Source organism: Vicia villosa, linkage group LG2 (genome assembly GCF_029867415.1).
Source record: "Vicia villosa cultivar HV-30 ecotype Madison, WI linkage group LG2, Vvil1.0, whole genome shotgun sequence".
NCBI lineage: Eukaryota > Viridiplantae > Streptophyta > Magnoliopsida > Fabales > Fabaceae > Vicia > Vicia villosa.
In genome coordinates, this window is record NC_081181.1 from 154082116 (window position 1) to 154098611 (window position 16496).

General features: G+C 31.6%; 1 long non-coding RNA gene across 2 annotated transcripts; it reads right to left on the reverse strand.

The window, feature by feature from the left end:
• Positions 1–264: 264 nt before the first annotated feature.
• Positions 265–1713, reverse strand: LOC131647123 (uncharacterized). Of its 2 annotated transcripts, none has more exons than XR_009297744.1 (4): positions 1435–1713; positions 1294–1353; positions 1010–1102; positions 265–557 (listed from the first exon to the last, which is right to left on the reverse strand). It is a non-coding gene; the product is annotated as an uncharacterized LOC131647123 (long non-coding RNA). The 2 variants fall into 2 exon arrangements; XR_009297743.1 differs by having other exon boundaries at positions 266–557; positions 1294–1360.
• Positions 1714–16496: the final 14783 nt, after the last annotated feature.

Sequence of the window (16496 nt, forward strand, 5' to 3'; positions counted from 1 at the left end):
AGCCAAAGCCTTTAGCCTACGGTTATCGAGGCGTGGAATATGCTGCCGTTGCCTATTCTTAGAGGCTACGGTTTTGTCACTTTAAGCCACGGATGAGTAAACGCGTTGCCTAAATATGAGAATAGGCTGCGACTTTGTAACTTGTTTTAGACCACGGTTTTATTTAGGCTACCCTTATATAACCGTTGTCAGTTTGATTAAACTACGCTTATTGAGTTATTTTAGTCTACGGTTTTTATTTAGGCCACAACATAAAACCGTTGCCAATTTATTTTTTTAATTAAAAAAATAATTATAGACTACATAGAATTTTTTTCTTAAATTATAAACCACATATAAAATAACAAAGTTACAACTACAATAAATTGCATCTTAAGGATTTTACAATAGCATCACAACCTAGTTTGTTAGACGTTCTTTTTTATTTGTACAAGAATAATTGGCAAATTTGTACAAGAATAATTGGCAAGTCCAAAATAGATCTGTTTAAGAGCCATGATATCTCTTGTGTCTCAATCTCGAACTTTATAAACATTGTCGTAGGTTCCTTGTCCTACCTGCAAGTGTAAATAACATAAGCCAATTCAACTATATCATACTCCCTTCTAATTTGGTTTTCTCAAAGCAAACTATAAATGAATAATTTTCATTAACTTACACATTCGCGTAGTAATGAACAAATTAAACTCAAAATAGAAACCATCGAATCAATTTGGTTCCCAATTGCAATGACACAAATAGTACAAAGAAAATTAAAGATCCATAACTCACAAATTGATACGATGAATTTTTACTACTCCATAAGATACAAAGATTCTTATTAGACATGATACAAAATACTAGTTTGATAAAAAGAAAAACTGCTATATGATAAAGAATGAGGACAATCACAAAACAATAAATCTAGTGGTATGATATTTAATTAGAGGCAGCAATCCAAGGCATAACAACATAATTCGACACACTTGCTAACAAATAAATACAAAAAAGTTTGAGAAATATAACTCACCAAGTACATCAAAGTGTCATCCCATTCTCCATGCCTCAACTCAACTCTTAACTTATACAATCAACATTTAGTTTGTCAAAAACCTATGAAGTCCTGTTATAGTAAAAAAATTGGGAATTGTTAAAATTAAATTGTGAATTGTTACAAAATATCTTATATAGTAAAAAAATTGGAAAAGATCATCTGAGTTAAATCTTCTAAAAGTCCTGTTATCTTTTTATAAAATTTTCTCTCAGATTCCATCAGTGGCCTATGTCAGTAAATTAAATTGAAAGAAAGCATACCTCTTGACAAAGATCTGAATTTCTTCTTCTAATAGGAGTCAAGAATGCATACAAGTTTATCTAAACACTAATAAACAATAAGTAAGTAAAAGAATAATAGTCTCAGAAAAAAACAATCGAAATCATGGACTATTGGCTTACCTCCATCAATTTCAAGATCTTGTAGTCAAAGAAGGTGCAGAAACCCCTTCCAAAAGAGTACCGTACAATCATTCAGTAAAACCTAGATGGGTATCCTCCTCTCTATTTTGATGTAATGACGTTACAAAACAGCCCAGTGCGAAAGAAAATCGATATCTAACAACCAGCGCGAAAGAGAATCGAAATCTAACAACTATGACGATTTTGAAGCGAGAAGAAAGAAAGGGTTTTGCGGTAGCGTTAATCTGAGAACAGAGAAAAGGGTTTCAAAGGATAAGAGGCAATTCAATTTTGAGTGGATAGGGTTTTCTTGACAGTATATATTTATTTAATTTAAATTTAAAATTTAAAATCTTTTTAAAGGTTTTTTCTTAATAGAATTAATTTTTAAATTTTTATAACTGCTTTGTATAAAAATTTATCTTTAGTTTACTTGTCATTTTAAATTTGTTTCTATAAAATATATTTTAGTAAAAATTATATAAAAAAGTAAAATTTATATTTAGTTTACTTGTTAATTAAATATATTTCTATAAATAATTTCTATTTTGATAAACTTTTATTTATTTTTACATATAAAAAATCAATGTCTTGAAAAGATATAAAAATTATATGACACAAAAAAAAAATTTTAAAAAAGGAATCTAAATATATGAAAAGATATAATAGTTATCAATTATAAATTTTACCAATTTTACAATAAATTTTAATTAACTACTTTAGTGATAGCTATCAATTATAAGCATAAAATTTATCTCCTTTTGAATTTTTATTTATTTCAGAATAAATTTTTAACGTAATTTGGTGTATTTAAATTAAAATTATAAAGTATAAAACTTAAATCCTTAACATAATGCATTTTAATTTGTGTGGTGTAATTCAAAATAAATTTTTATAAATAATTATTTAAATATTATGATATTTACTTTAAATAACTTTGTATATTAAAATAGTAAACTTTGATGATAACGGGTTCATTTAGAAATAAGTTTAAAAAATTAAAAAACAAGTTTAGGTAAAACACACTTAAAACATAATAAATGCATATTGGTATAATGGCCACGTGCATTTTTAATTTAAAAAATATATCACCACCAATTCAATTCTGCAGCGATAAGAAAAAAGGACGGTTTTCTTATGCCCACAATTTTTAACCGTTGCATAAGCTTAATAGGCTACGGGTATACTATGCCCATAATTTCTAAGCGTTGTTTGAGTTAAAAGGCTACGGTTATATTAAGTCCACACTTTCTAAAGCGTAGCTATAAGAGAATACGCTACGGTTTTAAAAAAAAACTGACAACACATAATAACCGCAGCCTATTATGTCTTTAAGCACGGTTTTTCAGCTGTTGCCTATTCTTTCGTTGCCTAAAGTCAAAAATGGTGTAGTGCCGGTTAGACCCAGATGACATTTGATTGTTTGAGGTTTCATGGTCGGGCTCTTTGGCGATCACATGCATGTGAGTGGCCACATAACTCCCATAGCGACGTTTGGGCTGGACGAGAACATGAAGACAATCAATGTCAAATATCTCAAAGTAAATGCCCCATCGTCATACAACATCATCATGAGACGATTCATCCTCAACTTGCTAGGGGATGCCCTGCCAACCTTACATTTGAGCATGAAACATCCGCTACTTTACAGGAGGTTTAGGATAGTCCAACGGGAGCAAGCAATCGTCCAAAGAATGTTAACACAACCCAAGAATGTTTTCCCGTATTATTTTTTAAAGTGATTGTAAAAAATGTGGAATTAAAGTTAATTGTAGACCTGCATGGTGCACCAGCTTCACAAAATGGAACTCTTTTCTCACTCACAATTTCCTTATTACTTTAGATCAGGGTCGGCCCTGGGTTAGGACAAACAAGCCCACAGCCCAGAGCCTCATATTTTATGGGTTTGGGCTTTAGAAAGAATAATAAACTATTTATATATAAATATTCGATTGCAAAGTGAACACAAATGCAATTAAAGTGCAGCGGTTGTGTTGTGTTATGTGAATGAGAAGGTTGTGTGTTCGATCCTGAAAGAAATATATCTAAATTTTTATTAGAATCTAATTTTTATTTTTTGCCCTGGATCTCTAAAATATCAGAACCGGCCATGCTTCAGATCTTACCGATATATTTTCATCTTATCTCTTGTATTTTATGCATGAAAGAATCTACTTGAAATTCATTTTTATTTTTATGCTACTAGGAATCAATTTTATTTGTTGCAATTTTTTTCATTGATTGAAAGTTGATGACTCATCCGTTTAAGTGTTACGACTACTTCATCAAATTACAATAGATTAGATTTGAATTTTTTTAGTGAGTATTTGTCAAATACCCTACTCGGTCTTAAATATAAATAAAAGGTGAAATATATCTGATTAAAGTTGGACTAAATATATTTGACTTTTTCTTATATTTAGGACTAGAAAAAATAGTTTATATTGAGTCAAATTTTACTTACTTTATAACAAAATATTTTTACTGTTAGTTTATAAGTTCCATTTTAATAGCATGATACTGATAGAAATTTCACGGCAACTATCATTTTAATAGCATGATACTGAGAGAAATTTCACTGCAACTATCAAGGCAATTAATGTTGATCCAGTCCATTAAAAATATATGATATTAAAATGTAGGGAAGAGATACCTTAAAAAAAATATTACACATACAATTAAAATTTTTAAATTTATTATGTCATATATATATTTTAAAAATAAAAATGTAATTTTATGAGATACACCTCTTATTGATTACTAATATAAAAATATTTGTGTATATTTCTTTTTTCTGATATGTTAAATCAAGGCAACATAAAAAAAAATAGAGGGTTAGTTGCACTTAATGAAATGTTTTTTTGGTTTATAACCACTAATATAATCCGGTTCAGAAGTCAGTTCTAGTATCAATCACAGTTACAGGGAATTGAACCGTGATTTTTCTATCAAATTCAAGATCAATCACTATTGAACCAACTAACCACTGGTTACAAGCAGTTTTGATCCTTATTTTTATTACAGCAATTTTGACTTATTATTTTTTCTCTTTTGTGATTTGATAGCTCCCACAAAATGCAATTTTATAAATATATATATATATATATATATATATATATATATATATATATATATATATATATATATATATATATAGGGGACGACTCAAGTGAGAACACTTGGTTATTATGAGAAATGAGAACAATGAATCACGACCATTAAATTTTGATTTTGTTGATTTTAATGGATTTGATTGGTTTCTCTTTCTATATTGATTTAAAATAAATATTAAGGATCATAGAAAGAGAAACCAATCCAGTCCATTAAAATCAACATAATCAAAATTTAATGGTCGTGATTAATTGTTCTCATTTCTCATAATAACCAAGTGTTCTCACTTGAGTCGTCCCCTATATATATATATATATATATATATATATATATATATATATATATATATATATATATATATATATATATATATATATATAAAAGTAGATTTAAAAGTGAAACAATGGGTTAGAACCATTGAATTGGATTGAATATATATTACAAATCAAGATGTTACATTTACTCGATCTCAATTTTGGAACCCTCCATTATCGGAAATTGAATCCAATGCAGTTACGTTGTTGCCGCAATCACGCTGTTTTGATCTCGATCATACTGCTCAGAAAAAACAGATTTATTTTTTCTAAAACTACTCAATTTAAATCAGAACCGTCCGATCAAAATCGGACGGTTAAATTCAATTGAATGTGTGAATGCCGGATGATGCGACTGCAGGGAATAAGTCCCCATTGTCGGTGAACATACTCAATCCGTGTTTTCAAATCAATCAATTATTATTACAATTAGGTCATTTTGAAAATTGAAAAAGATTACATTTCCATGAATTAGCACAATCATGTAAGTGTCAAACAAAAATAGGTGAATATGTGATATGAAATGTAGAATAATAATTTTAAAAACTTCTTTTTTTGGATTAATTATTAAGAAAATATTTTAAAATGAGCGATAAGAAATCATTATAATATAGATAAGCTATCATATACAGACCCAACAGAAAATGATAGTAGAGACCACACAATTTTTTTTTAAATGATTAGTATAAATTATTATAATATAGATAAGCATATATGATAAAGACTACACACAAAAAAAAATGATAGGTAAAGACTACACAAAAAGCTATCATACCATATACTCCACCTTCTCATACTATTTTACGCGTATTAAAAAAAAAAAAAAAAAAGTTGAATTCTTATTTTGGGTAAAGTTACATTCAATATAAAATATTTTGAAAACAATCAAAAAAATATATTATTTAATAATTAATTAAATAAGATAAAACTAAATGATGCAATGTGATTGGTGAAAGATACATTACCCAACTTTTTGTGATAGACAGAAAAGTTGTATAAAAGTATGAAGGAGAATGTTATTTTTACTATAATACCCTTATCATGTATTGAAAATTATGAATTTTTTATTGATTAGAGAGTAGAATTGGAAAACGTGTATTAAAAATTGAAATGAGTTACTCATTTTAAGACATCATTTTATTCTATATAGGTCACTTATTATGGGATAGAAGAAATATGATATACCAAACAAAAATACTCAAAGAATTGTATTATTTATATATAAAAAAAAAAAAAGAAATATGCATTTGAAGATCTCACATTATATTATAAAGGGTCACACTAACTTTTGTCCTAAGAAAATATGTTAAAAGTTAATTGTCGAAATTTTTTATTAGAAATTGTGTAATTTTTTTATTAAAAAGTTATAATTAATATTTTCATTGCATTTTTTCAAGACAAACTTTCTATTAATATATTTTTTAACATGTGCCCTTAGGACACGTGTTACCCTAAAATAAATAACAAAGATGTTCCAATTATGTTAGGTGTATGGTTATTCAATATAATGATTTTATGTGAGAGTTTGAAAAGGGAAAAAAAGTTTTGAATTTTTTTTAATTTGTTTTGAAAAAATATTTTATATAAAATGATAAAATACAATTAAATATTAATATATTTTTAAGTTTTGAAATACTATAATAATATATATTATATTTGAATAATTTGTTTAAACTCTCTGAACTTATCTCTAATAATTTTTTCAGTTTTCCAAATTAGGAAAATTTTAGTTTTTCATAAAAAATAAACTCCAAAATTCTCTCCATCTAAATCCTTCTATTATTTTCACCAAATCATTCTCTTTTTTCAAAGTCATTCCCTCTGTTCCTCGGTTTAGTTTGGAGACTAATCGCTTCAAGTTGGTCTTTAGAAAGAAGACTAACCGCTTCAATTCATTGTTTGTAGTGTAAAGACTAACCACTTGAATCTACTGTTTAGAAATAAGACTAACTGCTTCTCTCTACTGTTCGTTGTTTGGTTGCACGTTAGACTGAAACTTCATTTTTTCTTGTATAAAGAAGTTCGAGAATTCAATCTACTAAAAGCTCTTAAAGATTATTATATACTTTCAAGATCTTGAAGAGAGGATTATGTCACTTCATTTCGACCGAATCTCTATAATTCCCGGTGTCACTTTTCTTAACATTAACTCTTTATTTAATGCTTATTTATTTTTTTGTTGCTAATTTCTATATAAAAAAAATCAACAACCAAACTAATCCACAATTTCTAAAAAAAATCAACAACCAAACTTTAAAAATATATGTAAAAAAATCAAATAATTGTTTTTCTGAAATCCACAATTTACACCCCTCGTGTGTGGAGTCACGTGTCGAAGACTCATCTCCTTCCCTCTCATTCCTTCTAAAAATTTACAACCAAACTAATCCTTAAGATCTGTTTGGTTTGGGCTAGTTGGATGAGAGGAAAAAAATATTTTTAATTAAATTTATTTAGTTCAAATTTAAGAAGGAGAGATAAGGGGAGAGGAGTAAAATTCTTTCTAAAGACACTTTTGTTTCACCCCTCAAATCGAAGGAATTTTGTCATTGTTTCTATATTGCGTGGGGGTGAATTATGTCCCAATATTTTTTGAGTTCATAAGTATTCGGGGATCAGTGTGAAAGTTAACAATATGAGTATAGTTATGAGTAAGGTAATCAGAGTCAAAGTAATTTATGGTTAGAGTAATAATTCGTTGAGAATTGTTATCTCACCCCATGTTTCTTTTCTTAACATATGAGCAGGTGGCTGATAAGGACAATGGCAAGATATTTGACTATCGCAACCTTTCGTTTTGTTGTGCATTTATTATGTTATTATGGGTGTATTTGATTTGTAAAATATGAAGTACTGGACAGAACAGTACTAGACAGTACAAAAAAACTTTTTGTATTGTACTCTGTTTGGTGCTTAATGCACTGGACAATTTTTTTCTCGATTTTTTTGATATATCTATGCACCTGATAAAATAATATAATTTTTACTAAAATATTATTTATTGATATATAAAATATAATATTTATGAATAAAAAATAAATAATAAGGAAAAAAAAAGATGAAGAAATAATTTTTTTACTCAACTTTGTTTAATATGTTTACGCAGCAGACAAAATAATATAATTTTTTATATAATATTTTTTATTGATATAAAAATATTAATATTTATGAATCAAAATATTAAATAATAAGAAAAAAATAATAAATAGAAATATTTTTCTCTACTGTGTTTGATATGTCGATGAATCGAACAAAATAATATCATTTTTATTATAATATTTTTATTGATATATAAAATATTAATATTATATTTCTGATTTAAAATATTAAATAATGAGAAAGAGAGTAAAAATTGGTATTTTGATTTTTTTTTATAATTTTTGTTTTGGACAAAAAGTTGTCCCATGGTTTAGTGGGGGACAAGAATTCATGATTTTGTCCAGTCCCTTACCATATTTTTTGTTCAGTACCATGATTAGTTTCTGCATCAAACAGGGTCCAAAAAAAGTTGTCATGTCCAATACCTTATTTTTTAGCCAATCAAACGTACCCTATGTGTATGTTATGACATTTTGTACTTAGATGCAAAAACAATGGAGCACCATTGTGTAATCTTATGTAAATATGTTGTTTTCAGACTATTATGCATGTAAATCAAGTACGTATAATATTCAAGTTAATATTTAAAATATTTGGATGGATTAAATATGATGTTGGTTCTTATCAAATTACTTTTGCATGCAATTTTAGTTCTTACAAGGATTAAAACTGCATGCAAAACTAGTTTAAAGGAACTAAAAGTCAATATTTTTTATAGGGATTAAAAGTCAAAAGTGATAATTTTGTAGGGACTAAAAACATATTTAATTTTATTATCATTGAGGTGTTATAAATTTGGAGGAGATGGAAAGAATATAAATTTTAATATTTAAATTTTTTTTATATTTATTAAAATATCCTCAATTTTATTTTAGTATTTTGAAATTTCATTTTCTTTTGTGTTATTGTTTCTATTGTGTGATTTTTCTCTATTGTTTTCATCAATTTATTATAATTGGTCTCAATCTTTAAATTATTTTTACTTTTTTACTAAATATGAATTATAATCACTATATTTTTTATTTTTAGTAATTTTTATATTTATGTTTATTTATATTCGCTTTTTTTCTAATTTTTCTATGCATTCTGTTATATTTTCTTTTATATCAAATTTTAAAAACTCATTTTATTTTTTGTCTATTACATTGTAATATATATAACGAGATAGAAAATATGTTTCGAGATTTTCATAAATAAAAAAGTCAAAAAGCAGTAAAAATGTCTGGTTCGAGCGGTTCGCTAATATCAGGTTTGATCGGTTCGATTTGCGGATCCATTCATTAATGTTAGAATATTGAATATATATTTTATATTAATTTAGATATGCTATAAATTAACATAAAATATATTATAAGATATTTATAATATTTTATTTTAATAATTAATGAGTTTTATTTTGCCATTTGTTTTGGATCTGTTGGGTTTTAGCAATTATAAATATGTATCTCTTTAGTTATTACAGTGTGGTAATTTTAGAATTTTAGAACAAATGTAAGTACATAGTGCACCTAATATGGGGTGAAATAGGTGCTTTGAGCGATTTTTGGTTTTAGAGATGTGTTACTTAAGTTTTCTAGTTAGACGGTGATTGTGGAAATAGTAAAGTGCAGAAAAGTAAAGAATACAAAGGGATTATACTAGTTCCTCTCATAGTTCGAGAGTACGTCTAGTCCCCTTACAACATGTAAGAGATTTCAATAGTTGTTAGAACCATGTACAAGCCTAACCCTAGTCTCTGTACATAAGTTTCTAACCAAATCACTAAGGCAAACCACCTTATGATTTAACAAAGTAGAGAAAGAGAACAGTCCTCTCTTTTTCACTATCTTGTTTCCAACAATTCTGAACAACGTATATACACAAATATGAATTTATATAAGAAGTTTTAAGTTGTAATGCTCTCTATTGATTGTTAGAATTGACCTTCCCTTTTAAGTAATCAATTCACAAGTATGATACACAAGTGCTCATAATTATAATGGTGAAACTTTTAGAGATGCAACGAAATTGAGTGCAGAAAATTTCACACAAAATTTTATGACACAAGGCACTTGTTTGAAATTGAGAAAATAAGTTTAAATTGTAATGAAAGAGGTAAGTTTTCAAAATATGAAACTTATACATTCATTATACATGTAGAAATGAGTATAATACCATGAATCAATGCTTTGATTGGTAGATGAAATTTAGAATATGTTGGAATCAGTGATAATCAGTGAACACATAATCGTAAACGGTTATAGCTGAAACGTTTGTGAATACAAGGTCACATTCACAAAGAAGTTTTTGATCCATGGCAAACTCCACAAGCAAACAAACAACAAGGCTTAAGCAAAAGAACTCAAGGAAATGCTAGGTTAGCTATTCAAGACAAATCAGGTCGACCTGCTATGTATCTAGGCCGACTCAAAACTAAGAAAACAAGAAAGATTCAGAAATACCACAAGTAGGTCGACCTAACCACACTCCCAGGTCGACCTAAACTGAAGAGTTTTTCTCATATCACTGTTAGGTCGACCCACTCACATCCACAGGTCGACCTAATCTGAAGAAATCTCCAAAAAGCTGAATTAACTGATTCTAGGTCGACCTAACCTACCAATGGGTCGACCCAACTGGCAATAAATTCATTTTGACTCATTTTACCTCTGTTAGGTCGACCTAAGCACTAAGGGAGGTCGACCTATCTGCTGAAAACTTCCCAAATCATGTGTTCACTCTGCTCCAACATACCAGCAACTATATATATCATTCCATGTTAATTATTCAAAAAGACCAACAACTGAAAGATACACAAAGGCTTCTCATCTTCGTTCTTCATCATCTCTAACACAATTACACATAATCATTCTTGTGTTGAGGGTTAGTGATCAAGTTCGATAACGTCCATGGAACGGAATTGAAGATTCCTAGTGGGTGAAGATTTGTGGGGTTTTTGGTGAATAAAATCTGAGGGTTTTGTCCTCCAAGATAGGTGAATTTTGGGGGGTTTTATCAAGAGGTTTCATCAAGGATCAAGCTGAGTGTGAAGATTGAGGAACTAGGGTTCAAGCAATTCAAGACACTGCAGAAAGGATCAAAGTGAAGCTCTGGGAACACCTTGATCTGGCTCAAGATTAAGGGGGAAGAAAATTCAAAGGATCGACAAATTTGGTTTATTGTTTATTCGCTTTGTTATTTTCTTTGTATAAACTGCTTTCAACATTAATGGAAGATTTCCTAATTTCAATTTGGAATTGGGGGCAGACGTAGTCGTAGCGAGGACGATCGACGAACTGCCTGAACAAATATCGTGTTCTTGTCGCTTTTATCTTTTCATTTAAGTTCTGTTCATATTTGGTTATAATTGCAAATTGATCAACGATTCGAGTGTTAAAATTGTGAATTAAGAACTTGTATAAACATCACAATTCATCACACATTGAATTACTATCAATTTGATCATTATCACCAAGTGTTTGTGTTTTTGCTTCTTTCACTATTACTGCATTGCAAACATCGTTCATCATATAAGAAGTTAATTGATTTTCATTAGAGCGACATATTGATTCTATAGGGTATTCTCTTATCGTTTATCTCAAGCTGTTTAGTGGTTTTAACACATATACAATCGTTTCAATAGTGGTCCGGAATAGACGCGAGTCGATTCAGAACCGCTTTCGCTTAAAGTTCAATTAACTCCGAAAAACTCTGTGAGATCTATTCACCCCCCTCTAGATCCTTAGGCCAACGTCTAACAAGTGGCATCAAGAGCTCTGGTTTATTCCGTGCTACGTGAAACACTTATTGGAAAGATGGCTTCTGGACCTAAAGGGGCTCACAATAGAGCTCCAGTTTTCAACGGTGAAAACTATGGCTATTGGAAGGATTGTATGTGTGTTCACATCAATTCAATTGATAGGAACATCTGGACAGCTACTGTCAATGGTCCCTTTCAGATCACCATGACAAATGCAGCTGGTGCAGTTGTTCCAAAACCAGAAAATACTTGGGATGCTGAAGATGAAAAGAGATATGGATACGATTGGAAAGCGAGAAACATTCTAATCTCAGCTCTAGGAGTTGATGAATACTATCGCGTTTCCCATTGTAGATCCGCTAAAGCTATGTGGGACACATTGCAAGTTGCCCACGAGGGAACGGATGATGTCAAACTAGCTAGAATCAATACGTTAACTCAAGAATTCGAACTCTTCCACATGGAAGATGGTGAATCCATCGAAAACATGCAGAAGAGATTCGTTCACTTGAAAAATCGTTTAAATTCTCTTGATAGACCTGATTCCAATGCAGTTGCTACTAACAAAATCTTAAGATGTTTGAACAGGGAATGGCAACCCAAAGTTATAGCAATAAAGGAAGCAAATGATCTAAACACCTTAGACATTACCACTCTCTTTGGTAAACTAGAGGAACATGAACAACACCTTAAATGCCTTGACATGCATGAGAAAAGGGCAAAGAAATAGAAGAACATGGAGAAAGAGGTAGAGAAGAAGTCAATAGCTCTAAAAGCTTCAAGCTCCAAGACCTCAAGACAAGAGCTAGAGGATAGTGATACTAGTGATGAGGAAGACTCCGATGATGAGGAAATGAGACTATTTGTGCGAAGATACAACAAGTACATAAAGAAAAATCGAGCAAAACTCTCCGGAAAAAGCTTGATTAATCATAGGAAGCAATTAGACAAGTCCAAACAAGATGATAACAATAAAAGAAAATCCAAAGGCCCTTGTTTCAATTGCGGCAAAGATGGTCATTACAAACCGGATTGTCCATATCTCAAGAAGGAGAAAGACAAGAATCAAAGCAAAATTCACAACAAGTCTAGAAGAGCCTGCATAACATGGGAAAGTGATTCCTCAAGTGAATACTCATCAAGCGATGAAGAAGAATCGACAAACCTATGTCTTACGGCTCATCAACACAAGAAAAAGAAACGTGTAAGTCATCTTAAACCTGAACTTGTAGATAAGGTATCTCATGCTCAATTAAAATTAGCCTTTGAAGAACTACATAGAGATGCAATTGAAGCTTTCAAACTTTTGGCCTCAAATAAGAAATTTTTTTTGTATCTTGAATCAAAAGTTGAGAAGACCGAAAAGGACATGGAAGCTTTGAAACAATCTATGCTAGATATTCAAAAGGATAAAATTGAGGAAGATCCTACATCATGGTTTGGTTGTGAGACATGTCATATTTGGCAAAAAGAAGTAAGAGATCTAAAGGCCAAATTAGATAAGGCTCTACAACCAAAAGTGACTTTTGCGGTTGATCCAAATAAGTTCAAAAGATCGTATACTCCTTTATATAGTAAATACACTTTTGTACCAAAAGTATCAACTAGCAAAATAGCATACTCTCATCATATTACTTGTCACTATTGTTGCAAAAAGGGACATACCATTGAAAAATGCAAATTTAGGAGGATTTTAGTTCCTAAAGGAGTATTTCAATGGTTGCCTAAGTGCAACAATTTCTGTACTCACCACCTAGGACCCAATGAAGATTGGGGACCTTCCATTCTAAATTAATTTTGCAGGAAAAGTGTCTTGACATCGCCGAAAGGTGGTGGTCCCTTGATAGCTGATGCTCAAGACACATAAAGGGAGACATATCACTTTTGGTATGTCATCTATGAAGACAACAATCGAAGAACTATACTTGGCAAAGGAAATGTAGGTGACCTGGCCACCACTAATGTATATGATACATCACAAATACAAGTTAACCCGAAAAACACAAAGGACGCATTACTTGATGAGCAATTGGCAAATTGCATTGCAAGGAAATTTAAACCTATTCTAAGCAGAATAATGTTTGGGACCCTGTCCCGCATCCGGGAAAACATCAAGTAATCGATACTAGATGAGTTTTTCGCAAAAATCAAGCAACCAAGTCATGAAACATTCTATCAAGACAATTCATCATCAAATCTAGGAGTGTGGCACACTGACAAGAGGATTCCACACAATGATGACAAAACACCTACACATTGAGAAAGCGGTAACATGTTTATTGTTCACTTCCAAAAATTTTATCGATACTATAATATGCTATCAATTAACATGCTTATAGTGACTCCATGTATGATTATTCGCATTTCTCACTTACATATGTATGTCCTTCATCATCAATCATAACATATCATGTTTTTGGGAATACAAGCTAGTAACTAAGCATAAATCCATCACATATGCACATCACCATGGCACATCAAACAATTGATGCAAGCTAGGTCGACCTACTATGCATCTGAGTCGACCTACAGAAGTTAATTTTTCACAGAAAACAAAAACACTCAGTTACGTCGACCTACCCCTCTTTTAGGTCGACCTAATTTGAAAATTCTTCTTGGTTCTTCTGCTAGGTCGACCCAGCCTTCATTTAGGTCGACCCACTGCTGTAACAATTCCCAAAATTGGGTCTGTTGGTCGACCCGACCCATCCCCATACATAACTAATCTTTCCTCTTTCCATTCCCACTCATTCTCATATCATTGTGTACGGCCAACCCTAATTCCTCAAGTTCAAAGGTTGTCAAAAATCATCCCTCTCACACAAATCATCACCAAAAATGCCTCCAAAATCACGAAAGGGAAAGGATATTGCATCTGGTTCATCTTCTCGACCGGTAAGTGCTGTCGCTCTTGTTCATCCTGATTGTCAAGAAAATTTTGAAAAGTGGCAAATGAAGAGAAAAATAGTTAAGCAATACATCTATAACCCACATGTTGCCAAACGTATGCACATACCTGATGTTGTTAATCTGATTGAGCATCAAAACATTCATCCATTGGTGTCATGTGACACTCCGTACTGTGAGAACACTGTTAGGGCATTCTATGCAGGGTTTCAAAAGGAGGATGGCTGCAATTTTCGATTCAAGATGGGGTCGAGATCACATGTTGTTGACAAAAGGACCTGGATAAGCATCTTTGGTCTTACTATTGTGGGAGATGAACTTCGTATAGAAGACGGTGGAATCCCAGGGGTCTATGATCATGTGGGATACATGAAATCAATCCTCAAAGATCCATCCATCCTGGACAGGCCAAATGAAACAATCACAGCAGGGCACTTGAAGAGAGATCCTAGGCTCTTAAATTGGGTCATATCAAGAGTCATTAGACCACGAGCAGGAGATTTCTCAAGAATTGAGCGAAATGAAATTGTGTTAATGTATCTGCTTCAAAACAGGACGCGTATACACTGGCCAAATTTCCTCGCAGCTAAGTTCCATGAAATTCAACAGAAAACTACTTCTCTATGCTATGGCTCAATCATTCAAACGATTGTGAATCATTTCGGCATGAAACTTGATGGATTGAATTACATTCACATGAAGCAGCATCAGGACTTCTCCCAAACAACCTTACCCTCATGGGATATCATTGGGATCCAGATAAGAAAACTTACTATCTCATTCAGAAAGGAACCGAAAAAGTCATATACAACTATGACGATCCCACAGAATTTGGGCACATTACAGGAAATGAAGAGGAAGGAAATGACCAAGACATACCGAATGATGATGATCAAGAGGAGGAAATTCCTTGGAATCATCCTGCTCCAACTCAGCCGGATCAGTCCAACATCATCTCCATGCTTGAAAATATGCAACTCCTACAGCAACAACACTTCGACACACAGCAGCTTCAGTTCCAGAACATGCAACAACTTCAACAAGATCGATATGACGAACAACAACGTCAATATCAATCACTATACAGCCTGGTTCAAGACCACAAAAACGACTTTGAGACGTTTGCATCAAACTCTACTCTAAGACAGAATCAGCTTGAGGAGACTGCATTGAATCTTCATGCAAATATAAGTCAAAGCTTCAATACTCTAAACCACTCCGTGCTTGATCTGTTGGAACAAGTTGAAGAAGATCGTCCTCAAACATTTCAAAGAGGAAGAGGAAAACGGGGAAGGTGTTAGGATGCATCTCTTTTCATTCCATCATATCATCACATCTCATTCCATCATTGTCATGAATATTTGCTAAAGCTTTCTAAGTACTTAGTTTAGTTTCCTTTTAAATTTATCTGAATATTATGTGTGCTTAGTTGTAACATTAAAAGTCTGTGTTTGGATATTATGTCACCTCTACTTGCTTCTGTTAACTATTATGTGTGCTACGTTCCTACCTTATCTATTTTTATGCTGTCTCTTGCCCCTATTACTCGTGTGTTCCTTTTTTTGATGTTGTCAAAGGGGGAGACAGATGCTGAGAGTACGGGGGAGAGCAATAGATGTTGAGAGTACGGGGGAGAGCAATAGATGCTGAGAGTACGGGGGAGCTCAGTTATGGATGCTGAGAGTACGGGGGAGCTCAGTTATGGGTGCTGAGAGTATGGGGGAGCAATCACTACTTGTCTGCTGGAAATGTCACTGAGTGTTTGCCATCATCAAAAAGGGGGAGAATGTGAATACAAGGTCACATTCACAAAGAAGTTTTTGATCCATGGCAAACTCCACAAGCAAACAAACAACAAGGCTTAAGCAAAAGAACTCAAGGAAATGCTAGGT